A 26,038-nucleotide genomic window follows, 5' to 3' on the forward strand; every position below is an offset into this window, starting at 1 on the left:
CTTCTACAATTTTGACCTTTATGTCCAGAAATACAATTTCAACCTTATTTTGTTGTTCTGTACATTTTGCCGTTGACATTAATTTAAAAAAATGTAGCCACTCTTGAAATGTACCTCCCCATAGAATGAACAGATCATCTATGTAACTGTTCCACATTTTGATTCTGTTAGTATGTACTACAAGATCTTCTGAGGCAAATATGTCCTCTTCCCATGCCCCCATGAACAGATTGGCATATATGGGGGCTACTGATGTCCCCATAGTTGTACCACATAACTGAATGTAATATTGCCCATCAAACATACATGAATTGTGGATGAGGCAAAAAGGACAACATTTCCAAAATCATTTTTGAGTGTTGCCTTTAGCTAAGTGATCTTGTAGAGAAATACTGTTTCACTGCCTCTATACCTTGTTGGTGGGTAATAAATGTATAGACTGTGGGCCTCATTCCGAGTCTGGCGCTAACCAATGGCGGTAGTAGTGCCTTGGTCGGCACCGGACCTGTACCGGCACCGCCCTGGTGGAATGGGAAATTACCGCCCTATTCCGAGTTGACCAGGGCGGTAATTTCCCATTCCCCAGGGCCCTTCCCCATTCCCAAATGAGCCCCCATAGGACTCAATGGGAATGGGGAAATTGCAAATAACGGTGACCGTACTTTACGGTCACCGTTATTGGCTAAAAAGCCCCTTTGCGCCCTCGTTCCTAACGCCTGCTAAAAGCAGGCGTTAAGGACGAGGGCGCAAAGGTAACTCGGAATGTGGCGGTAAGGGATTACCGGCACCGGTCTCGTTAACGGTGACCGGTATCCCTTACCGCCATACTCGGAATGAGGCCCTTAGACTACATCCAAGATGTTCAATACATACTCCTCACACCATGGGATATTATCTATTTTGTTTAGAACATTTGTGGTGTCCCTGGTGTAAGAGGGTAGAGATTCCATGAAAGGGAAGATACATGTGTCCATAAATGTTGAGGTATTCTCCAAAAGGGAATCTATAGATGCCACTATTGGCCTACCTCGGGGCCTCTTCTGCAGTTTATGGATTTTTGGGCAAGATCTTGGTAGTCTGCTCTGTGCGCATCCCCTTTCTCATATTGTCATATGTTCTCGCAAAGGTATATATTCTGCGCGAGGCATAGTCATCTTTTTCTCGCAGGAATTTTCTCTTTTTTCTATCCTTGATTTCATTTTCATATTTTTCAACATTTTCATCCATTTAATCTTGAGATCCTATATACATTGAAATTGATGGCTGTGTTCATGTTCTATCCTGCTTCCTTTACACATGTTTATATTCATTATCATAAAGAGGTATTAATAGTTAACATTATTGAACACGTTGCAATCACTTGTTTATAAGCAAAGATAATTATTACTGTAACTTTTGGGGACCATCCACCAAACAAAATAAAACATAATTAGCAACGTAACCAGGAAAAAATAAAGAAAATAATAAACAAAGCAACAGAGCAAGCAATGCATAGTTGAAAAGTGCATTCAGCCATTTTCTATTTTTCGCGTTTCTCTGTCTGGTCTGACATTTCTATGTGCAGATCTGTTCTAACACAATTAACTCACTTGAGCAAACAGTCTAATGCGGGCACATCTGCCGAATGAATAACCTCTTCTAAGAATGGTAAGTTGGTAATAGTCTTAATGGATATAGGCTGGGCAGTGTTCACATGTACTGCACCTGCGTGCTCGCTAAAATTGTATTCTTTTGTTAGAGATGGTCATGGTAACCATGGATACTACAGGTACACACAGTACACTCATGCTGCACGCACACAGAAAACAGACAAGAAATTACTAACTTTTGTTTTTATGATCAATGCCAGGCAAACGGTTCTTCATCACTCGAATAGAACGTCAGAAGTCCACTACACTTCTGATGGGAACATCATTCTGATAAATCTCCCTGAACCTAAAATGTGGGCTGTCCGGTTCTTGGACCATTCTGCGCTGCCAGTGTTTAATATTTAATGGAAGAAAATAGTTTTGGGTGGAAGTTCAACTCAAATATTTTTTTTTAAATCCTCGATCAGAGACGTGCTGTATACTTTTGTAAGGCTGTTAGTAAGGATACTTGACACAGGGACATCTTAGGGAGTTTTTAGCATCAGCAGTTACCCTTTGTAGGACGTAAAACGCAGATCGCATTTTCTGGTTTTCAAAATGAACGGTGCACTCAGTTATGAGGAAAAAAAAAATGAGTCATGTTTTGTACTGCGTTAATATGGTGTGGGCCTCTTCAGTGTTTGGGGCATTATTGTTGTTGTCATTTGGATTGGACAATAGCCAGTCTGGACACATTGAGCCTCATTCATGGAACATTTAGCGCATTGCAAAGAGACTTTGTTTATTTTTGTCTGTGAACCTGTCTGACCCTACACACACACACACACAAACTCTCTCTCTCTCTCTCTCTCTCTCTCTCTCTCTCCTGTGCACTATTGAATATTTCAGTAACACTCTGGTATTTTGTGGATTCATAAGATCACAAGAGGTTTGGCGGCAGCACATAGTTTTGCCCACACTTGCATGCAAGCATGATGAGTGGGCTCAGATTAATTGGGAATACCACAAACATTGAACCTCGCCGAGAGATACAAAACACAAACCAGAGCACTAGAATGTCAAGGGATGCTCAGTTGCCATATAGATAACACAGCTCACTGCCTAGTTCTCTGCAGGTTGTGCTTGACTGCTGGACAGAGAAACATGGCGAATCCACACTAGGAGATAACGGGAGAGCTTGCGCTCTATTCATTCAGAGTATGTTTCATGTGCTTTGTTTCCTTTACAGAGGTTGTCCTTGGGGCAGGAGGACGTGACAAGATGTTGCAGCAGGGGTATGGTGGTGAGGGGCACCAGAAAATGGAAAACAATAAAGAATAAGAAGAGAAGGCACTCCAGAGATGTTGGCAATCAAGGATATTATTTCTCCTCCCACTGTCAAGAAATGTCATGTGTATGTCACAAAAGGTGGCCATTGGGATGTTCCTATGACTAGTTGAATAGCCAATAGCTTTTAGCTTGTGTGTTGCACATTCAGTTCTAGCCCCTGAATGAACTGTATTGCCTCAAAACAGTTGTATTGTTTTCTGCTTAGCATTGGTACATTGCCTCATCACAGAAATGTTGGCACACTCACTTACGAGCCAATTAGTTTATTCTCCTCCCTCCAAACAATCATATGATTTTCTCTATACTACTAATATTTTTCCTCATCAAAAAAATATGGCAAGCACAATTAAAGTAACTGAATATGATTTCCTTCTTCTGAGCAATTTTCTAATCACAATTAGTATTTTGCCTCAGGATGTACATTTGTAAAAAAAAGTTTACATATACTTAATTTGTTTGTTGGCCTTCAACCAATATATTCATTTTCTCTTTGCTAACAGAATTTTGTCTTGTCATAAAAAGTTGACACACTCAGTTACAACCACTCAGGTAGGATCATTTTAGAGCGTTGTAACCACACCCTCCTCAGGCTCCATATCTGATCACTCTCCCTATACTCACCCAATGACCATTCAACTCTTGACTAACTTCTCTCTCTAGGCCCTCTTGTGTATGCTTGTCTCTTTAAAACTGAGCTCATAAACCAAATACATAGCCTGGCCGCCACTCTTACAAAACACACTGGTCCTGCCTTACTGCTCTTTTTAGGATAGTCAACGCCTCTCTAAGTGAGGGTACATTCACAGAAACCTTAAAAACAGGGCGTATACAACAACTGCTCAAAAACCAGCCCTTGACAGGAATAACCTAGCAAACTACCAGTCAATCACAAGTCCCCTATTGTTCGGCAAAGTTATTTAGAAGGTAGTTGCTATTTACCTATTTACAAAATTGAGAAACTCCTTCAGCTCCAGGATTACCAATTCAGGTTCCATCCCAAATGCAGCACTGACACAGTTATGCCTCTTAGGACTAGGACCTTTCCTGGAAGCTAAGGTACCTACCCAACCTGGAACTGTAAATTATAGCACACCTAAGGTAGGTAGCTAATAGCTAACACGTTGTTTGTTTGCATAAAATGACACAATCACGAAGAAAGAACTAGAATGTCTCCCTTAGGTCTCTAGTTACATAGATAATTCCCTGTGTGTACCACCTATCAAATAGGGAATAGAATAACAACAACCAAAAACCATGAAAAGAAAAGGAACAAAGTGAAAATGTAAAACAATGCTCAGTGTATCCAAATGAACAATCAGCCTGTGTATTAGAATTACAAAAGAGAAAAATAACCCAAAATACACCAATAATGTAATATCAACGATGTACAATCTGCAGGAGTCTAATATACATGTATCACACTACCAAAAGTGTCTTCTTAAAATTATATAGGCCCTCATTAGGACCCAGGCGGTAAGGGGTTTACGCCGGCGTAAACCTTGCCGCCCCTTACCGCCTGAGTACGAGTTCCCTTAGCGCCATGGCGCTAAGGGACCTTGTTGTTAATTACGCCACCGTAATTTACGGTGGCGTAATTAACGCCTTCCCCACTCCCATTATGCCCTATGGGGCCAAAAATGGGAATGGGGAAGGGTAAATGGGGATTGGGGACTTACCGCCCCGCCAAGGTCGGAATGGGGCGGTAAGTCCGCCAACCCCCATGGCGGAGTTGGCAGCTTAGCGCCATGGACCATGGTGCTAACAGCGCCATGGTCCTCCGCCAAGGTCCTAATGAGGGCCATAGTCAAATTCAAGAAATTTCCTATTCCCACGAAGTGTCAAATGCTTTCTGAAAATACACTACTTTTTGCATCCATCAGGAAAAAGAATGTATGCTTTAAGCTTGATGAAGTTCGCCAAGCACCTAGTACAGGATATGAAATCAATTATCCATCTACTTCTTCATTCAATTGACTGGGCTCCATTGTTCTGGACAGTCAGCTTTGGAATTAATTAGCCAGTGCACCATCACCTGCAAACAATTATTTTCAGTAACGCACATTCTGGGAGTGGAATCAATCCCACAATGTGGCAGTCTATGTATACAAAAATGTTCTGATCAGACTGATGATGTTACACTGGTTGATTAATTGGCATGCTGACTTTCCAGAATACAAAGCAGGATCTGCGTCTCTGACCCCGCCCTGAAATGCTTCACGTCATACCTAGCTAGAAGTCTCCAGGCAGTACAGATGAGCTCCCTCAGACCCGAAAACCACCCCATCACCTGTAGTGTTCCTCAGGAACTATTCACTCTAGAGTCACTGATATACCAGTACGTAGATGATACACAGTTGGACAAAAATTTCAAGGGCCCATAACATCACTAGCCATGCTTAATGACTATTAAAACCTAACCACATCAAGACCGAAATTGTACTCCTGTGTGCCACCGAGCTGATGCACCCTGTCTCAAGTCCTGAATTGCTGGCAGGACCTTCCCGAGGCATTTGCATAAGATGGCTGCTGACCACCTGAAGGAGTCTTTGACAATTAGAGCAGTGAAGCACAAACTGAGATGGAGCTGCAGTCATGCGAGATACAGGCCAAGAGTGTGCTTGAACACAGTGACCTAGAATTAATTGGAGGAATTGTGATTGGGGTTGAAGGAGTGTACAATGTATGCATGCACTGCAAACATTCATGATGGGTATCTCAAACTGTGTACAAACCAAGCCAACGTTAGAGCACACCAATTTAAATAAATATAGATTAATAGCCAAAGCAAATAATTCAAGAAATTAAAGGTGCAGGGGAGGAACTATGATGCTGTACAGAATCACAACACAAAACTGAAGGAAAAGACGGTCCATGGGCAGGACCTTCCCGTATCCTGCATACTGTGTTCAATCAAAGTTCAAATAAATTCTCTAGTCAATATACAATGCAATTAGTACACAACCTGAGAGAGAAAAAGTCTATATTTCAACAACAAAAATATTTAATAACTTCAAAGTTTCCAAGGGTGGTTGTTAGTCCAAAAGGAGCTGACATGTTTCGAGGGGATGCACCCCTTCTTCAAGAGCAAATTCGGACTAGAAAGGAAAATGACAGATAAAGCCACCTTGAAATCTGAAACAGTAATTACACAAGATAAGAGTTAGAAATTCAAGTACAAACTGGGCATTCCCTCTCAATGTAGTAGAATTTAGCAAAAGCCATTGCATAGCCTCTAGATTCTCATTATCAAGGATAGATGTATAAAGACTGCATACATCTAAAGAGAACAGGATGCAGTGTGGGCTCAGTGCAGAGATATCTCTTAAGGCATTAAGGAAGTCTGTTGTATCCCTCAGATAAGTGGGGATACCCTGTGCTAAAGGTTGTAACAACTTATCAACATAGATAGCCAAATGATCAAATACACTATCAGTCCCTGCCACTATTGGTCTCAAGGGGGTGGTTTGTGTGATTTTTGTAGATCTTAGGTAATCCATGGAATAATGGAGTACTCGGGAACCGGTTAATTGGGTATTGTTTGGTTTTGTAGCTAATCCAATCATTATTGAATGCTTTTTCAACTGTCTTCTTAGTAAACGTTTTAATCTCATCAATCAGGTAACCATTAAGTCTAATGTATGTCGATTCATCATGTAACAGTTGCAAACATCAATTGGTGTAATGTGCTGTTTCCATAAAAATGATGGCACCTCCTTTGTCAGCTGGTTCAATAGTGAGTTCTTCATCCCGTGCTAATGATTCGCTGTGATCCAATAAGCAATTTTTAATGTTCAAAGGAGTAGATCTCTGGTAATTGATCTTACCCAAATCTGATATGACAGTTTTCGTGAACATATTGAGAAGTGAATTTTGAATATGTGGGTCAAAATCGCTTTTGGCACGCATTTCTAATCTTTTGTCAACCAATGACGGGATGTCTGCAGGTGGCTGAGTTTCAAAGAAAATATAGAATCTGATTTTCCTCAATTATCTGTGTGAGCAGATTTTTTCTTCAAAAAGAGAAGTGTTACAGGTAGGTACGAAAGACAAACCACGACTCACGATGTCAAGTTGACCACTCGTGAGGATTTTAATTTAGTTATTTATCACCAAGATCTCACACTTCATTTTTTTTTTGCTTTGTCTGTTTTTTTCCCTCTCCGGGTTTTCCTCTTAGGCCTAAGGAAATGCCAGATTCAGTTGTGGCTGGTGTAGTTTCAAATGCTGTTCTGCCAACAGTCCCAATACTCAAACTTCCCAATGGGAGTATTGATGTTACTAGTCAGTCCTATATTTTCAGGCTGAATTGTATCTCCTATACTGCTGTTGCTGCTAATGTCCAATCTGGGTGGCCCCGTTGCAGAAATCGTGCCTTATTTTGATTCCTGTGCTGGTAACAGTCTTGCCATTTATAGACTATGGGCCTCATTACACGGAAGGCGGTAATGGTTAACGGCCACCGTTAATGGTAACGGTGACCGTTAACCATTACCGCCTTACTACGAGGTCCCTTAGCGGGTTGGTGCTTTAACGCCTGCTTTTTGCAGGCGTTAAAAACCAACCCGCTAAGGGACCTCGGAGCTAATTACGGCACCGCAAAATTGCGGTGCCGTAATTAGCGCCTTCCCCATTCCCATAGAGCCCTATGGGGCAGAAATGGGAATGGGGAAGGGCAATGGCGGAAGGGGGATTTACCGCCCCACCAACCTTGGAATGGGGCGGTAAATCCCCTTTCCGCCAAGGCGGTGACGGTATTTTACCGGCATGAGCCATGGCGCTAATAGCGCCATGGCTCACCGCCTTCCGTGTAATGAGGCCCTATATCATTTAAATAGTCAAACATGTCACATTTAAACGTTCTCAATTTTCTTTCTTATTATCAGATTTATAAGAAGCTAGTTTGGCATTAACCTCTTCCAACAAAAGTGTATGTTCCTCTTCAGATTTAAGCACCGCCAGCTAAGTTTTTAGAGCTGTGATGTCAGTATCAATAGTAATAAGGGACTTAGACAATACTTCTATGGTTAACAGGATCAAATCTAGTGAACATTTGTCCAGGATTTGGTCCCATTTACTCACAAAATCCTTGCTCTCTCTGCACAAAGTGGGTCTTTAGTAGACTCTGAGACCCCCAAGGGATCTTATGTGATTTCTATGTATATATATATATATATATATATATATATATATATATATATATATATATATATATGTAAAAACAAAGTAGCCAAATTTAGTGCACTGCCTAACTCGTAGCTGGTGCTAGGAAAAGAAGCTTTGACTGAGCTCCTTAATGTATAGAAAAACACATATAAATGGAGGGTTGTAACACTGCAAAAAACCCCACAAAATATGTCAGAAATATTCCCAGCACTCAAGACCAAACCACCTTCTTACAAAAATACTTCGTTTTTATTCATTATAAAAACAAGCGACCAACTGTGCAAAATATGCAATAAAGGGTAGGTATACATCAAAACCTTCCCATGGCATACAGGTTTAAACAACACTCACCCCCCAGGGTGGAAAATCGCCACGCGTTCCGCCTGGATGTACCAGGCTTCCTCAGGCTGATCAAACTCCACATCCGTGTAAACACAACCCATTTAAAACTTAAGGAAAGCAACTCGAGCGAGCAGCTCCTCCCCCCTCTCATTGTCTCTGATCACGTGATCGCTAAATACCGCATTGAAACTTACATCAAGCGGGCCACCATAGTAGAATGACTATATAGTCATTGTGTTCACTATGAACACAATACAATGGCCATAAAATATGTGCCATCTTAGTATGCGAGTAAAGGGACAGAAAACTCCTCGCTCCACGTTGCATTTCCCTAATTAAAATTATGAATTTCTTTAAACATTTACTTGTGTTTGATTGCGCTAGTGCACCTTTCTATACCATGGGTAAACTTTATCAACCTTGACAAGAGTTTAACCCATTACGTCCCTGGGTTTGTGTTGCTCTGAAAGCCAAAGACGGCACAACAACAAACTCTTAAAACACCAGAGCTCTCCTATATAGATGTGGGACATAGTGCCCTCTAGTGGAGAAGAACTATATCTCTTTTAGTACAATCCTATGTATAAGGCTTTCATATGCTCAGAATAATTTCCATTGCAATTGTATTTATCTATGAAAGTGCATATCCATTAAGATGTTCGGTCTGATTAATATAAGAGACATGTATTTACCACCGTAGTTATAGTTGCTAGACGTGACTAATACATACTAAAAGGGAAATATTCTCTTAATGATCCTATACAGCAAGTCACAATATATTTACAGAAGCTATTCAAAGTCCAAGTGCTCAAAGTATTCAAACTCAAACATCACATTAGATGAACAAATACTGATGTAATGAATCTTAAATTGCAATATAGTACTGCAATAGCAGCACCACATTGCTCACTAAAATAGGTAATTCCCTCTTGTCCACAACAACATTAATAGGGGGATATACCAAACTAGCTAACCAGGGTCCTGTTGTTGCATACATTTACATAGACATCCATCCAATCTACTGGAGAAATACAAACATCTCTGAATCAGTGTTGAGTCCATTAGGCCTTAAGGTGTCAAATTTACAGATTAGGGTTGCCTCTAATTGCCTAAGTTTCAATTCTCGGTTACCCAGTCTTCTGTGTTGTGGGACATGGGCAAGACCAACAAATGACATTTCCTCCACATTACCACCATGTTTCTCTATGAAGTGTCCTGTCAGAGGATTGGTAGTATCTCCATTCTTAATGGCTCTGTAATGTTGGAGAATCCTGAGCTTAAGCATACCTATTGTTGATCCAATATAATGAAGACCACAGGTGCAGGTAATGGCATATACTATAAACTTAGTCAAACATGTGATTCTATGTTTGTATCTCCATGATAAACCATTGGAGCTGACAAATGGAGTTTTAGATACAAAGCTGCACATTTTGCAGTTCGCGCATTTACGAAAACCTCCCAAATCCTGTTTCAAAAAATGGCCTGACTTGGTAACTTCTGTGGCCACCATACTAGGTGACAGTATATTTTTAAGAGTTGGCGCTTTACGATATGTCACATTGGGAGCTTTATCTAATACCTTCTCAAGATCAGGATCTGTCAGGAGCACATTCCAATGTTTCTTCATAATTCGTTTAACATTAGTAGCTTGATGATTATACCCTGTTATAAATCTAATCTTCTCCGGTTTTTTGCTAATTTGGACTCCAAACAATTCCGTTCTTTTCGGAACTTCTGCTTTCTTAAAGCAGTTTGTAATTACATGTTTCTTGTACCCTCGTTTGACAAACCTTTTACCAATCTGCTTAGCTTCTGTCTGATAATCTAATTCTTTACTACATGCCCTTTTTGCCCTCAGGAACTCTCCATAGGGGATTGAGTTAATTAATGGGGTAGGGTGGTGACTCTTGGCATGCAGAGTGGAATTCGAACTTGTTTCTTTTCTAAATAACTTAGATGTTAAGCAGTTGTTCTCCACTGTAAATAACACATCCAGAAAGATCAGTTCTTTTTTGCTATGTACACATGTCAATTCCAAATTCAGATTGTTAATGTTAAGAATATGGACATAGTTATGTAACTGAGTCTCGGTACCATCCCATATAATAAACAGGTCGTCTATATATCGGTACCAGACAACTATGTGTTTAGTAAATTCTTCCATCTCTTCTCTCCAAGCTATCTGTGTCTCCCACCATCCCAAATAGAGATTAGCGTAAGTGGGGGCCATACATGACCCCATAGCTGTACCCTGAGTTTGTTTATAAATCGAAGTACCATGTAAGAAATAATTATGCTCCAAGCAAAACTGAAGCATTTCCAACAGCATTTTGTTGTGTTGTCGATGACTAATGGATCTAAATTCTAAATAGAATTTACAAGCTTCAATGCCCGCTTTGTGTATAATAGATGTGTATAACGAGACAACATCAAGGGAAACCAAAATATATTGTGGTTCCCAATAGACATTGTCTACTTTAGTCAACAAGTCAGAAGTATCTCGTATATATGAACTAAGACTGGTAACAAATGGTTGTAGGAAGTGATCTAGGAATTTGGAACTATTTTCTAGAAGGCTCCCTATAGAAGAAACTATAGGGCGACCAGGTGGATTGGTTAAACTCTTGTGTATCTTCGGATTAAAGTAAATTAATGGGGTAAAATCACTATACTACCCCCTTTATCCGAGGGACGTATTACTATGGTGTGATCGTCTCTTAAGTTCTCTAATGCCTTGTATTGCCGGTAGTGGAGATTTCTAGATGATGGGGATATCTTCATCGGCAGTTGCTTGAGATCTTTCATGACCAAACTTTCAAAAGTGTCAATCGGGCCACAGATGATGTTGGGGCAAAAAATAGATTTAGGTCCCTCGGATAAAGGGGGTAGTATAGTGATTTTGGACAGTGATCAATACAATATGGAAGCAAAGAGGCAATTGAGTGTCACTAGCAATTATACACTGGTAGAAAACAGTGTATTATTGAGCACCAACTTATTATATTATTCAATGTTACGCAAGTGGTGTGATCTGGAATTGATCAGTGATGAGGAATACTGGTTTCTAAAAAATCCATTTCCAGTTACCCCATTAATTTACTTTAATCCGAAGATACACAAGAGTTTAACCAATCCACCTGGTCGCCCTATAGTTTCTTCTATAGGGAGCCTTCTAGAAAATAGTTCCAAATTCCTAGATCACTTCCTACAACCATTTGTTACCAGTCTTAGTTCATATATACAAGATACTTCTGACTTGTTGACTAAAGTAGACAATGTCTATTGGGAACCACAATATATTTTGGTTTCCCTTGATGTTGTCTCGTTATACACATCTATTATACACAAAGCGGGCATTGAAGCTTGTAAATTCTATTTAGAATTTAGATCCATTAGTCATCGACAACACAACAAAATGCTGTTGGAAATGCTTCAGTTTTGCTTGGAGCATAATTATTTCTTACATGGTACTTCGATTTATAAACAAACTCAGGGTACAGCTATGGGGTCATGTATGGCCCCCACTTACGCTAATCTCTATTTGGGATGGTGGGAGACACAGATAGCTTGGAGAGAAGAGATGGAAGAATTTACTAAACACATAGTTGTCTGGTACCGATATATAGACGACCTGTTTATTATATGGGATGGTACCGAGACTCAGTTACATAACTATGTCCATATTCTTAACATTAACAATCTGAATTTGGAATTGACATGTGTACATAGCAAAAAAGAACTGATCTTTCTGGATGTGTTATTTACAGTGGAGAACAACTGCTTAACATCTAAGTTATTTAGAAAAGAAACAAGTTCGAATTCCACTCTGCATGCCAAGAGTCACCACCCTACCCCATTAATTAACTCAATCCCCTATGGAGAGTTCCTGAGGGCAAAAAGGGCATGTAGTAAAGAATTAGATTATCAGACAGAAGCTAAGCAGATTGGTAAAAGGTTTGTCAAACGAGGGTACAAGAAACATGTAATTACAAACTGCTTTAAGAAAGCAGAAGTTCCGAAAAGAACGGAATTGTTTGGAGTCCAAATTAGCAAAAAACCGGAGAAGATTAGATTTATAACAGGGTATAATCATCAAGCTACTAATGTTAAACGAATTATGAAGAAACATTGGAATGTGCTCCTGACAGATCCTGATCTTGAGAAGGTATTAGATAAAGCTCCCAATGTGACATATCGTAAAGCGCCAACTCTTAAAAATATACTGTCACCTAGTATGGTGGCCACAGAAGTTACCAAGTCAGGCCATTTTTTGAAACAGGATTTGGGAGGTTTTCGTAAATGCGCGAACTGCAAAATGTGCAGCTTTGTATCTAAAACTCCATTTGTCAGCTCCAATGGTTTATCATGGAGATACAAACATAGAATCACATGTTTGACTAAGTTTATAGTATATGCCATTACCTGCACCTGTGGTCTTCATTATATTGGATCAACAATAGGTATGCTTAAGCTCAGGATTCTCCAACATTACAGAGCCATTAAGAATGGAGATACTACCAATCCTCTGACAGGACACTTCATAGAGAAACATGGTGGTAATGTGGAGGAAATGTCATTTGTTGGTCTTGCCCATGTCCCACAACACAGAAGACTGGGTAACCGAGAATTGAAACTTAGGCAATTAGAGGCAACCCTAATCTGTAAATTTGACACCTTAAGGCCTAATGGACTCAACACTGATTCAGAGATGTTTGTATTTCTCCAGTAGATTGGATGGATGTCTATGTAAATGTATGCAACAACAGGACCCTGGTTAGCTAGTTTGGTATATCCCCCTATTAATGTTGTTGTGGACAAGAGGGAATTACCTATTTTAGTGAGCAATGTGGTGCTGCTATTGCAGTACTATATTGCAATTTAAGATTCATTACATCAGTATTTGTTCATCTAATGTGATGTTTGAGTTTGAATACTTTGAGCACTTGCACTTTGAATAGCTTCTGTAAATATATTGTGACTTGCTGTATAGGATCATTAAGAGAATATTTCCCTTTTAGTATGCATTAGTCACGTCTAGCAACTATAACTACGGTGGTAAATACATGTCTCTTATATTAATCAGACCGAACATCTTAATGGATATGCACTTTCATAGATAAATACAATTGCAATGGAAATTATTCTGAGCATATGAAAGCCTTATACATAGGATTGTACTAAAAGAGATATAGTTCTTCTCCACTAGAGGGCACTATGTCCCACATCTATATAGGAGAGCTCTGGTGTTTTAAGAGTTTGTTGTTGTGCCGTCTTTGGCTTTCAGAGCAACACAAACCCAGGGACGTAATGGGTTAAACTCTTGTCAAGGTTGATAAAGTTTACCCATGGTATAGAAAGGTGCACTAGCGCAATCAAACACAAGTAAATGTTTAAAGAAATTCATAATTTTAATTAGGGAAATGCAACGTGGAGCGAGGAGTTTTCTGTCCCTTTACTCGCATACTAAGATGGCACATATTTTATGGCCATTGTATTGTGTTCATAGTGAACACAATGACTATATAGTCATTCTACTATGGTGGCCCGCTTGATGTAAGTTTCAATGCGGTATTTAGCGATCACGTGATCAGAGACAATGAGAGGGGGGAGGAGCTGCTCGCTCGAGTTGCTTTCCTTAAGTTTTAAATGGGTTGTGTTTACACGGATGTGGAGTTTGATCAGCCTGAGGAAGCCTGGTACATCCAGGCGGAACGCGTGGCGATTTTCCACCCTGGGGGGTGAGTGTTGTTTAAACCTGTATGCCATGGGAAGGTTTTGATGTATACCTACCCTTTATTGCATATTTTGCACAGTTGGTCGCTTGTTTTTATAATGAATAAAAACGAAGTATTTTTGTAAGAAGGTGGTTTGGTCTTGAGTGCTGGGAATATTTCTGACATATTTTGTGGGGTTTTTTGCAGTGTTACAACCCTCCATTTATATGTGTTTTTCTATATATATATATATATATATATATATATATATATATATATATATATATATATATATATATATATATATATATATATATTCTTTTTTTTAATGTAATGTGCAATAGCGAAAAGTAAACAAAATTGACTTTTAACACATTTCATTAAATTTACTCAAATAGTTTATAGCCACAACATTAAACTATAATTGAATGAAGCACCATTAGAAAAAATAAATATAATAGTAAGAGAAGACAAAAAAACAGGTAAAAAGGACAAGAATAAAATCTCACAAAATGTTCAAATAGCACATATAATATTATCCCTTAACCCAATTATGTTCAATCACCTCAATCGTAAGAACAACTGCATTTCCCGCAGAGAGTCTTTGCCAAAAGATAAAATGAATCAAGAAAAGGTTCATCATGAATAAATCTCAAAAATCTTTGGGCTCTCTGATTTAGGGTACCTTTACAGTTAGATAAAAGATGATAGATCGATTGTATCTCCATGTTAGAACACTTATTACATATATTAGTTGGATAACATTCTTTGGCCCTCATTACGACCCTGGCGGAAATCGTGGCGCAAAATGCACCATGGAGCACGGCGGAAAGCTGCCGATAGCGCCATGGGGGTTGGCGGATTTACCGCCCCATTCCGACCTTGGCGGGGCGGTAAATCCCCATTCCCCATTTTACCCTTCCCCATTCCCATTTTTGCCCCATAGGGTATAATGGGAGTGGGGAAGGCGTTAATTACGCCACCGTAAAATACGGTGGCGTAATTAACAACAAGGTCCCGTAGCGCCATGGATTTCTCCGCCCGGAAAAACCAGGCGGAAAACGCTCCATGGCGCTACGGGAACTCGTAGTAGGGCGGACGGGTCCGCCGCGAATACCGCTGGCGTAAACCCACTCCGCCAGGATCGTAATGAGGGCCTTTGTCTCTAGTATACAAGATATCCAGTGTTTATAGAATGTTGAGTCAAAGGAGCTGATTCATGGAATTCATGTGCGCTGAAATTTTCAGCGCAAGCGTGCGAAAGCGTGCGAATCGCAGTGCCAGTGCGAAAATCGCAGCGAAACCCGCGCGCAGCGATTCATGGAAGTCCGTGCGCGAGGAAATTCCAGGATGTGCGCCAAAATTCTGCGTGGCACATGCTGGCGCATACGTCTCCAAACAGTGTGCGCTAAGCGCACAGCGAAATCGCACATAGCGCGGCGCATACAACAAAAGTAGGTGGAACAGGGGGCGTGACACGCGGAATGGGGAACAACTCGTGAAAATGTGGGCGTCACGGGGGAAGTACAGGAGGCAAGTGCGCAAAATGCCCACACGCACGTTCAAAACACGTATTCATGGAATCAAATGGGGCTAACGCGTGCGCCAAAAAAGACGCGCTAATCCGGAAACACGTACGCCAGCAGGAAGTAGGCGTACGTGGACCCGCGCAGCATAAAAGTGCGTGCAAACAACAAACAAGCACAGACGCCAGGATGAATATACCGTTCCTAGCAGCAGTGGTCGTGGGATACCGCAGGAGGAGGAGGAGGATAGTCAGGCCCAGAATTTTTAAACCCAGAACCAGCCTTTTTGGGATGCCTGATGACCAGGTGTATGGGAGGTACAGGTTTCCACCTCACATAATACTCGACCTGGTCAGTGAGTGGGAGGATGACCTCACATCACCCACCCTGTGCTCCAAAGCACTCAGCCCCCTGCAGAAGGTCCTCAATGTACTGCACTTCTTGGCCATTGGATCATTTCAACGGACAACTGCTACAGTGCGGGGGGGTGTCACAGGCCACGCAGTCACGCTGCCTACACCAGGTCTTGGCCATCATGACTGCACGCCCATCAGTCCGCAGGCACCTATACCTGCCCAGAACACATGCAGAAAGGCAGGCTGTCATCCAGGATTTTTACGGGGTGGCACACTTCCCCAAAGTGCTAGGTGCCATTGACTGCACCCATGTGGCTCTACGTCCCCCCAGGGCATCAGAGCACATCTACAAAAACCGCAAGCACTGGCATTCCATCAACGTCCAGGTAGTATGTGATGCCAAGGGAATCCTCACCTCAGTATATGCTAACTATCCAGGGTCCACCAACGACAGTTTTATTTACAGAATGTCAACCCTAAACCGGGACCTAGAAGCTGGGCGGCATGGCGATACATGGCTGCTCGGTGAGTATAAATGCCACATCACATGCATGCATGTCAGATACTGAGCAATGTCACAACCCCACTAATGATACCCATCACCACCTCCCCAGGGGACAGTGCCTACCCTCTGAGCACCCACATGATGACACCAATTCGGAACCCCACCACACCACCCGAGGTAAGATACAACACAGCCCACATTGCAACCCGGGGCATAGTGGAGCGCACATTCGGAGTGCTCAAGTCACGCTTTCGCTCCCTTGACCATTCTGGTGGGCAGCTGTTATACGCTCCCCCAGTAGTGTGCACGATCATAGTGGCAGCATGTGTCCTGCACAACGTTGCAACATGCCGGGGCCTGCCTGTGGACATGGTGGTGCCCCCACATCCCCAACCACAAGCACGCCCGCTGCGCATGGGAGGGGAAAGGGCATGGGGTGAGGCAGCCCGTACACAGCTGGTGGATAATTACTTCACCTAAAATCACACCCCTGTGGAGTGCACACAGCCCTGGCACATGCCAGCTGACAATCAATGATGATGACATAAGGGACAGTCAACTGTCACAACCATACCAGCCTCAGATTGGTCACCTGGAAGTGTTACATTGTGAGCCCTACCTACACAAACACCACCAATGGTGCGTCATCAAAAGACATACTTCTATGCTGCAAAAATCATTATCCCTTTGCAAAATCCAACATGACAACAGTGCCATGTCACCCAACCCCTCCCCAGCACCGCCACCCAACACACCATGGCATGTCATGCTATGTGAGAGCAAACAAAGCAATCCCCAAAACATCACACAAGTGTCAAAGTACAGTGTCCTCAATGGAAACTGCCCACACACAATATGCTCCCAGTAATGTAGAACTAACAACACACATGACCAAATACTTACCAACAATACAATGCAGCTATACAACATCAAACATAGCATAAACATGACAGTACTAAGTTAAAGTAGTGGTAGTCTTACAACCTGATCATGCCAGCACATCGGCCATTTCTAACTGTACAGTGCTGCTGCCACGGAAATGTCCAAGTGCACTGCTTACAACATGAACTCCATCTCCAAAGTAGACGGCCTTGTGAAGACATGAGGAATTAACCTGCAAATTAGGCGAAAGACATGGATGCACAAGCACATAGCAATACACCATGCAGTGTACAATTCAACAACAATATCCACTAGGAATGTATACGCAGTATTGAATACAGACTGCCCACACAGCTCATGGGAGTCCTACGTCACCGTGTAAGTCAATGTCAATTGGGCACACCCTTTGCAAGCCCATGGAAACGTGAAGCAGGAGGGGTGTGTGTCTCACGAACCCAAGCATCTAACCCAAACTCAGGACAAGCCTGCATGTGCCCAGCCGGAATACAGTGGATGCCCACGGGAGCCACACAAGGCAACACAGTGCAAAAAAAAAAACAAAAAAAAACAAAAATCAAAAATGGCCATGTGGGGGCCAGGGGGGGGGGGAGGCCACCCAGGAGGTCCGAGGACAGGGTGCGCACCAGCACCCACCTGTGTGGATGTTGGGGAAAAAAAACACCTCCATGGGCTCATGGCCTGCACGGCTATGCCAATGTGGGAGAACTACTGCTGTCGCTATCATCAACCTCTGCTGCTGCCACAGGAGGTGGTGCTGCCACAGGAGGTGGTGGTTCAATGGGAGGCAGCCCACGCAAAGCTCTGGTATGGTCCTCCATGGCAGCAAGCATGCAGGTGTGGAAGGTCTCGTTTTGGAGGATTATAGTGCGGAGATCCCCATGCAGCGCCTGACATGATGCACGGATCTCCTCCCGAGTTGCCTGTATCTCAGCTGAGAGCGAACGTGTGAGCCGCTCCAGCTGCTGTTCTGTCCTCAAGTTAGTGGAAGCCTCAAGGTCAACAAGAGTCTCCCTGAGGTGATGGAGTTCTACCCTCAGGGCTTCCCTGTGGCCCTGGGACTCTATTGATATCGATTGGCGTAGAATCTCCAGTGCCGCCCGTCTGTCCCTGTTGGACGCCAACATGTCCTCCCTGTGTGATTGGCAAATGGAGTCTGTTGCCTGCTGTAGTACTCCATCTGCCTGTCAGGGGGGACAATGGAAGTGGCCACCCTCTCCATTGCTTGAGCCATCATCTCAACTGATGCTGCCTGTTGGGTTGCCATACAGTAAATGGATTGTTCCCATGCGGTATTGCCTGGTGGTGTACGGCCACCGCGTCGGCGGTCACCACACCTGTTTGGGGCAAGGCGATCTGCGCCTTGCTGTGCCGGCACTGCCTGAGGCTGCAGGACTGCATTCCCCCTCTGATCTGCTGGCCCGGAAACAGGATCAGATGTTGTGGAGCGTGAACCTGCATCCGTAACCGCCAAAGGTGGACTTACCAACACTGACATCCCCACAGAGGGTTCTACCCCTGGTACAGGTGGGTTGGACAGAACAGAATCCCTGCCATAAAACACTTACCTGTGACGGCACATAGGTCTCATCATCCAAATCAGCACCTGAATAGAGGTTTGGGGAGGTGCACCCAGAGGCACCCCTCGATAGAATGTTCTGCAGCAAGATTGGGTTCTCACCCACCACCACACAACGTCCCCCACTGGTGCACGGTCGTGCCTGAGATTCCTCCTGGGTCTGCACCATCTCCTCAACCTCAACAGCATCAAGTGCGTCATCCCCTGCAAAAACATGAAAGACAAAAAATGGAAACAGGCATTAGCACCATAGCACACAAATAGGCCTGACAAGCTACATAACCAGTACATGATTTACACGATTTACACATGTCCCACATGACTATAACCCTCCCATGCATGCACTGTCACTGAGTTTGAAGGGGACCCAAAAGGCAGACACTGATGAAACCTACATGGAAGACCAATACATTTGCTGCATGCTTGGTAGCACTGCCATCACACATTGGCCTGTGAGTGGCATGTCCAATACACATACATGACACATGCCATCACACAGATGGTATGTAACATAGCCATGGTACATTCCACAAGTACATCCATATGTCAGTGAATGAATACTGTCAGCCATCCATTTGAGATGGACATGATGAGATGAAAAATGCTACATAGTGTGACAAAATAGGCATGTGCCACACACTGCAACACATCAAGTGTACAAAAATACAGTGATTGCAGGCCGATGTACACATCAATGGTTTGTCACTTCAACATGACAGGAAACAACTATCATGTTCCACATTCAAACAGACCCCAAAAATTCCTGTGATCAGGCCAATACTCAATTAGCCTGAATGGTCAAATCATTCATCTAACAAGGTAACACATGTGGTCCAATGTGGGGTTCATCAATGAGAGAAGCATGTCACAAATGTGACAATAGGGCTGAGGAATGCGTAGACAAAGTGGGAGAATGGAAACAATCAGCCTGAACGAACACTGAAAAATACAAACAATGTTGTTGCAAGATGCCACTTCAAGGGCAACTGCCGTAATATTGAGCCAAATTACTAATGTGGGCAGAAGGGATACTGTCACACCCAAATCCAAGGCCGCTGAATGTTTTGGATGAAGCACATGGGTGACCCATACCACTCAGGCACACACACCCTCACCTGGCACTCAATCAGAACCCGTCACCCAAACAACATACACATGCATTACACACACATGCATGGGCACTCACCGGACAATGCTTCATAATCAGGTAGTCCTCCCACACCTTGGATCTGTTCCTCTGTGACGAAGGCCCCAGCAACAGACTCATGTTCAGTGAGTTCGTTGTCCTCTAGTGGAGACCCACCGGCAGTCACCAGAGTAGCGGCATGATTTGAGGCCAGCTTCTTCTTTGCTCTGTGTTTCAGGTCATTACACCGCTTGTAGCAATCATCAGCTGAGCGCCTCACAAATCCAAGGGCACTTATGCGGTCAGCGATGGTCTGCCAGTGTGCCTTACGTTGACCAGGTGTGGTCTTGCACCCTGCAGTCACCAACATTTCGTGGCTATGTGCCGACACATAGTGCACAAGTGCATCAAGTTCCGGATCATTGAAGCAAGGCTTCCTTGAGGTACCGAAGTGTGTAGCCATGTCTGGGGTCTCAGCCTGTCGTGCCAGAGCACCCTTCTTCCTCTTCTTTTAAGGTGGAGCAGAGCCAGAGTGGCTTAAGCCGCTCTGGTCAGTAGGGGCAGAATCACCAGTGGACTGGGTAGTAGGAGTGTGGGAATGCACAATGATCATAGTTCTTGATGAAGGCATTGGTTGCTGGGTAATGTTGGCAGGGGGAACGTCAGATTGATGGACTGCGGCTGACACTGTCCTGGCTGGGAAAGTCAGAGCTGGGGCGGATGGAGCTGCAGCTGCCCCTGCAGCCTCCCCATCCTGCATACTTGGGGCAGCAGATGACATAGCTGCCCAGATCCACGTGGATTGGTGACAACAACTTGCACCGCCACACGTGGCCCAGACTTGCTGACCTGGATGTCAGCCAGGGAGTCATCCTGTGCCAGGGCAGGTGCCACAATGGGCTGGTCCAACAGGGGCTGAGCTTGGATGGTGTCAGCCACGTTTCCCTCAACCATGGGGGGGGCATGGTGTCCCTGATTGTTCCTCCACACATGGGGGCATAGGGGCACCCTGCAAATCCCGGCCATGTCCCCTACCGCGCCCACCATACCCACCTCTTGAGGGTCGGCCACCTTTGCCTCCCTTACCGCTTGGTCGCCCCCCAGCCATGGCACTGATGTTGTTGTGCGTATGGGAGTTGCAGTAAACTATTGTCCTGGGCAATTGGGGGTCAAAGGGGTAGGATACCAGATGGAATTTGTACCCTAGTGCTCTAACAAGGCTGTCTGTGACCCCTGGGGGAAGATGACGGGTTACGCAACGCACAGGCAGCCCAAAATCTAAAATAAACGTGCACGCAACCCCTCGTAGACCACGTGCATGAAAAAATGAACTCGCACTACGCTGTGGCACCCAGAAACACAAAAATAAGCGCACGCGTAATACACTCAGCCTACAACGACCTCTGAAGGGGAACGCGGCACACGGGGCAAGCACAGCTGCTAAGTACGTGCGGAACTCACCGTCTGCCTGGAAAAAGAACGGGAAAAATACGCACGTGTGCGCGTTGGCAACACCCCGCCAAAAGAAGAATTGTACGCTGTCTGAGGAGAGAGGACAAAAGGAGAAGTGAACTCTGTTTGAGGAAACAGGCCCAACAAAAAATCAGAAAAGAGCTGTCAGAGGTAACAGGCAGTATGAAATAGAAACACTGTGAAGTAATCACGTGTGAACCGACAAGAAGTACAGATTTCACCCACTCGCTCTCCACGAAAAGCACATACAAGGAAATGGCGTCCTACACGCAGCTTTTAAACCGGCCCACACGTACACATCAGAGACGCGTGTACGCGGGCGCTTTTATCCAATTACAGTGATGACACTCGGACGTGCAGTTTTTCCACATGTGCTCTGTCATCACATGCTATGAGGGAAACACCTGCGCGCGTAATGTAACTTGCGCGCCTACGCGCTAAGGGCCTTTGGTCCAATGGGATCGCGTGCGTGTGCTGATGCACTTACGCGCTAAGGCCCTTTCCTCGAATTACATGCTGACGTGCAATTTTGTTCACATGCCAAATCACTCCGTATCAAGCTGGCCACGCGAAAACACACGGAAGACCACGCTCCTGCCCTGAAGGCCATTTTCCTGCCCCCCCAGAGCCCAGAGCACGCTCCCACCTGCCATCTGCTGCTGCCTGACTGCCTGCTGCCCACGTGCCCTGCTATTTGGTGCCTGCACATCAGCTATCTGCTGGGGTCCAGTTTCTGTGTCCACCCCTGCATGAACTGAAGACTCCCGACTGGGATACCATCGCTCCACAGCCCAGCCCCAGGACCCAGTTGCCCACCCACGCCTGCCTTGGGGGTCGCCATGTCGGGGCAAACACCATCTGAGACCACTGGCGGCCCCCAGCCAGAGGGGCAGAGGGCCACCAGCTTCAGACAGAAGGAAGTTGGTGTCCTGGTGGAGCATGTCCTGGGGCAGTATGATGCCCTCTTTGGAACATCACGAGCCAACAAGGAAGGATGTGATAGGATCTGGGACGACTTTGTGGTTGCCATCAATGCGGAGGGGGTGGCAACCCGCAACATCAAGCAAGTCAAGAAGCGCTGGGAGGACTTGAGGTCCAGGACCCTCAACAAGGCACGGCGCCTCATGGAGGGGGGCCGGGGCAGCATGAGTACCATCCAGATGAGGGTCCTGGAACGCGTAGGCCCAGCGCTCCACACCCAGATCCTTCGGAGGCAGACCCATCCGGAGTTGAACGGTAAGTGGCCAAGCATTGCTGTGTGAGACAGGGCATGTTGCAGGGTGCTGGTTGTCTGATACTTGCCTGTATGTGTGACATAAACCATGTACGTATGTGTGTGTGCAGGGACATCATGGTCATACATGTGAGACCAGTAATGTGTGAACCACATGGTTGGTGCATGTGTTACAATCCAACATGCGGAGCAGCATGGGGAATGCACACATTAATGCATGCCTGTCTCTGTTATTGGACATGGATGGGGTGTGAGAGATGGGTGCTGCTGTCATGGACATGTATGGTGTCCATGTCTGTGTGTCTGACTTGCGTGTCTGTGAATTGTAAATGCCATGGATGCATGACACATGTCTGTGACAATGTACAGATTCACTTATGCAGCCTACTCATCCTTGTATCCACTCTGTCTGGGGTGTACGAGGCCAGATGGATGAAACTATGGTGAAGTGTGTGCATGTGATAGGCATGACCCATGATGCATGTGAGTTTCAAACCAGCATTGTATGTTTCAAGAGTCCCTTGGACATGTATGCTAATGTTCATAGCATGTGCCATACCTGTTAATGCATGTGTTTTGCCTGTACTGACCCATGTGTTGTGGAGGGATATGATGGATGTGATGTTTGACATTGCCACTCATCTGCTATTGCTTCCTGTCTAGGGGACCATTTTACAGTACCCTGATGCTTGTGTTCTATGTTTCTCTCTACACAGCGGCAAGTGATGAAGAGGGCGGAGACGGCGCCGTGGAGCAAAGCGGCGGGGATGCCCCCACCGGCCTGCGACGCAAGGCTCAGTCACCCTTCCAGAATTTACCATCGTCCGGGATGAGGGGACTGGTGCTGCATCTGCCACTACGGCTGCAGTGGAAGGGGTGGGTGAGCCCCCACAGGGGCTTGCAATGGCAGAAGACGGTGTGGAGCCATCCAGGTTGGTGGTTTCCACAGAGGAGGAGGAGGCCGCTACTGAGCTGCACATGGGGCCTGGTAGAGTTGGTACCACTGGTGCAAGTGGTGCAGTCCAGGGCCAGGGGCAGGAGGCAGTACAGGTCACTGCGGAGGGGCCTGTGCATGGCGCTGTCCCTGACACTGTGACTGCACCACCATGCACCAGCAGGGATGCCCCATCCCAGGCCCATCCGCAGGTAGGGGGGATGTCCATGTCATCTGACACTCCTCTACATGCGGACGAGGGGACCCCTGGCCGTATGGAGAAGGTCCTGATTGGTGTCGCGTTGTGCACGTGTGACATTCGTGATGACGTGCGTGCTTCCCGGGGCCCAGTTGGGAGTGTCCATGGTCGGGGCTTTTGTACATTTGTCGGCCACTCTGGCTTCCCTCTCCTCCTCTATGGAGACTATGCGCCAGTCGTTCTCCATGCCGTCTTCTGGCCCAGATGCCACCAGGGCCCCCTGTGGACCTGCCCTGACCAACGCAGCAAGCTGGGTGGGGATCCCATCCCTGCCACAGTCGGGAGTCGGAGGTCCAGCAGGGGTGGACACCACAGCAACTGGACCCCAGCAGATGGAGGATGTGCCGGCATCATCGAGCAGGGCACGTGCACGACGGCGTCGGTGGATTCCATCAGCCTGGATGCCGTCGTGCTGGCAGAGGCAGTTGCGTCGGAGGCAGCGGCAGGCTCAACGTGGGAGGCATCATGGCTCAGGGCCATCTACACCAGAGGGGCAGGCATCGGCCGGAGGGCAGGAGGACCCTGAAATGGGAGTGACTTCCGTGTGGCAGAGGTTGGGCCAGCAGATAGGTGCGGAGCAGCGGCGGGCGGAGGAGGCACGGCTCACAATGGTCAGGGCGGAGAACTCCATCCGCAGGGCGCTGAGGCCGGCTGAGTGCCTCGAGGGAATTTGCAGGGAGTTGGAGGTGGACATGGTGTTATCCCTGCGAGACCTCGGGGGCCAGAGAACAGGCCCGCCTCCAAGACATTGAACAGGAGTTCGATGATGCCCTGGCCCATGACATCAACAAGTGAGCCATTGGACTTGCCCGCCGCCATTGTATATAGTTCATTAGTGTTAAGTTTCATTTATTTTTTCTTTCATTTGGGGCGCATGGACTATGCCCCACATTTTTGTATATAGTTAGTAATTAGGTAGGTTTCATTGTAGGTTTCATTTATGTCGTTGGGCTCATGAACCCTGGATTTGCTATTTGTACATAGTTTTACAGTGGATTTTTCTCATTCATCTTTATTTTTCTTCACCATGGAGCAATGGATATTACGTTTTTTTTCCCTTTCCATTTGCTTTGTTGGAAAGTGACTTTGGACACATTTTCATTTGGATTAATTTGGATTCTCATTTTTTTTATTTATCATTTTTTGGGACATGCTGCATTTTGATTATTATTGGCATTATTGTGTGTTTTTATTTCATTCCCTTCATTTTGACTTGAATACATTTTTGTTTCTTACTTCAATGTGTGGTCTTCTCTCATTGGTTTCATGCATGTCACAATGTGGGTTTTCTCAGTCATGTGTTGCCATTGTGTGGGTCTGACAGACTTGTACTCATGCGCATACTGCTTATTTGTGATCTATCATGTAATGATAATTTCAATTTGGAGTGGATGTAAAGCTTGGTTGGGTGTTTGGACTGGGGTGCTGTGGGGTGGGATTTGTGTGGCCATAAGAGCCAGGGATCTGGATTGTGATGACATGTTGGTTGGGGGACATGTGTTGGGGCCTGCTGGCAGGTGCCCTGCACTGCTAGGGCGTGGAGGTGCAGGGGGTCATGAGTGGGACATGAGTGGGGGCCTGCTGGCAGGTGCCCTGCACTTCTGGGGGGTGGGGGTGCAGGGGGTCATGAGTGGGACATGAGTGGGGGCCTTGCGGCAGGTGCCCTGCACTGCTGGGGGATGGGGGTGCAGGGGGTCATGAGTGGGACATGAGTGGGGGCCTGCTGGCAGGTGCCCTGCACTGCTGGGGAGTGGGGGTGCAGGGGGCCATGAGTGGGACATGAGTGGGGGCCTGCTGGCAAGTGCCCTGCACTGCTGGGGGGTGGGGGTGCAGAGGGTCATGAGTGGGACATGAGTGGGGGCCTGCTGGCAGGTGCCCTGCACTGCTGGGGGGTGGGGGTGCAGGAGGTCATGCGCTGTTGATCAGTAGTGCAAGGTGACATGTGGCTTGGCTGGGGGGCATGCCCATGGTGGATGGGCTGCCTGCGGGATATGACCAGGGGTAGG

Source organism: Ambystoma mexicanum, chromosome 7q (genome assembly GCF_040938575.1).
Source record: "Ambystoma mexicanum isolate Mex_15411 chromosome 7q, UKY_AmexF1_1, whole genome shotgun sequence".
Classification (NCBI taxonomy): Eukaryota; Metazoa; Chordata; class Amphibia; order Caudata; family Ambystomatidae; genus Ambystoma; species Ambystoma mexicanum.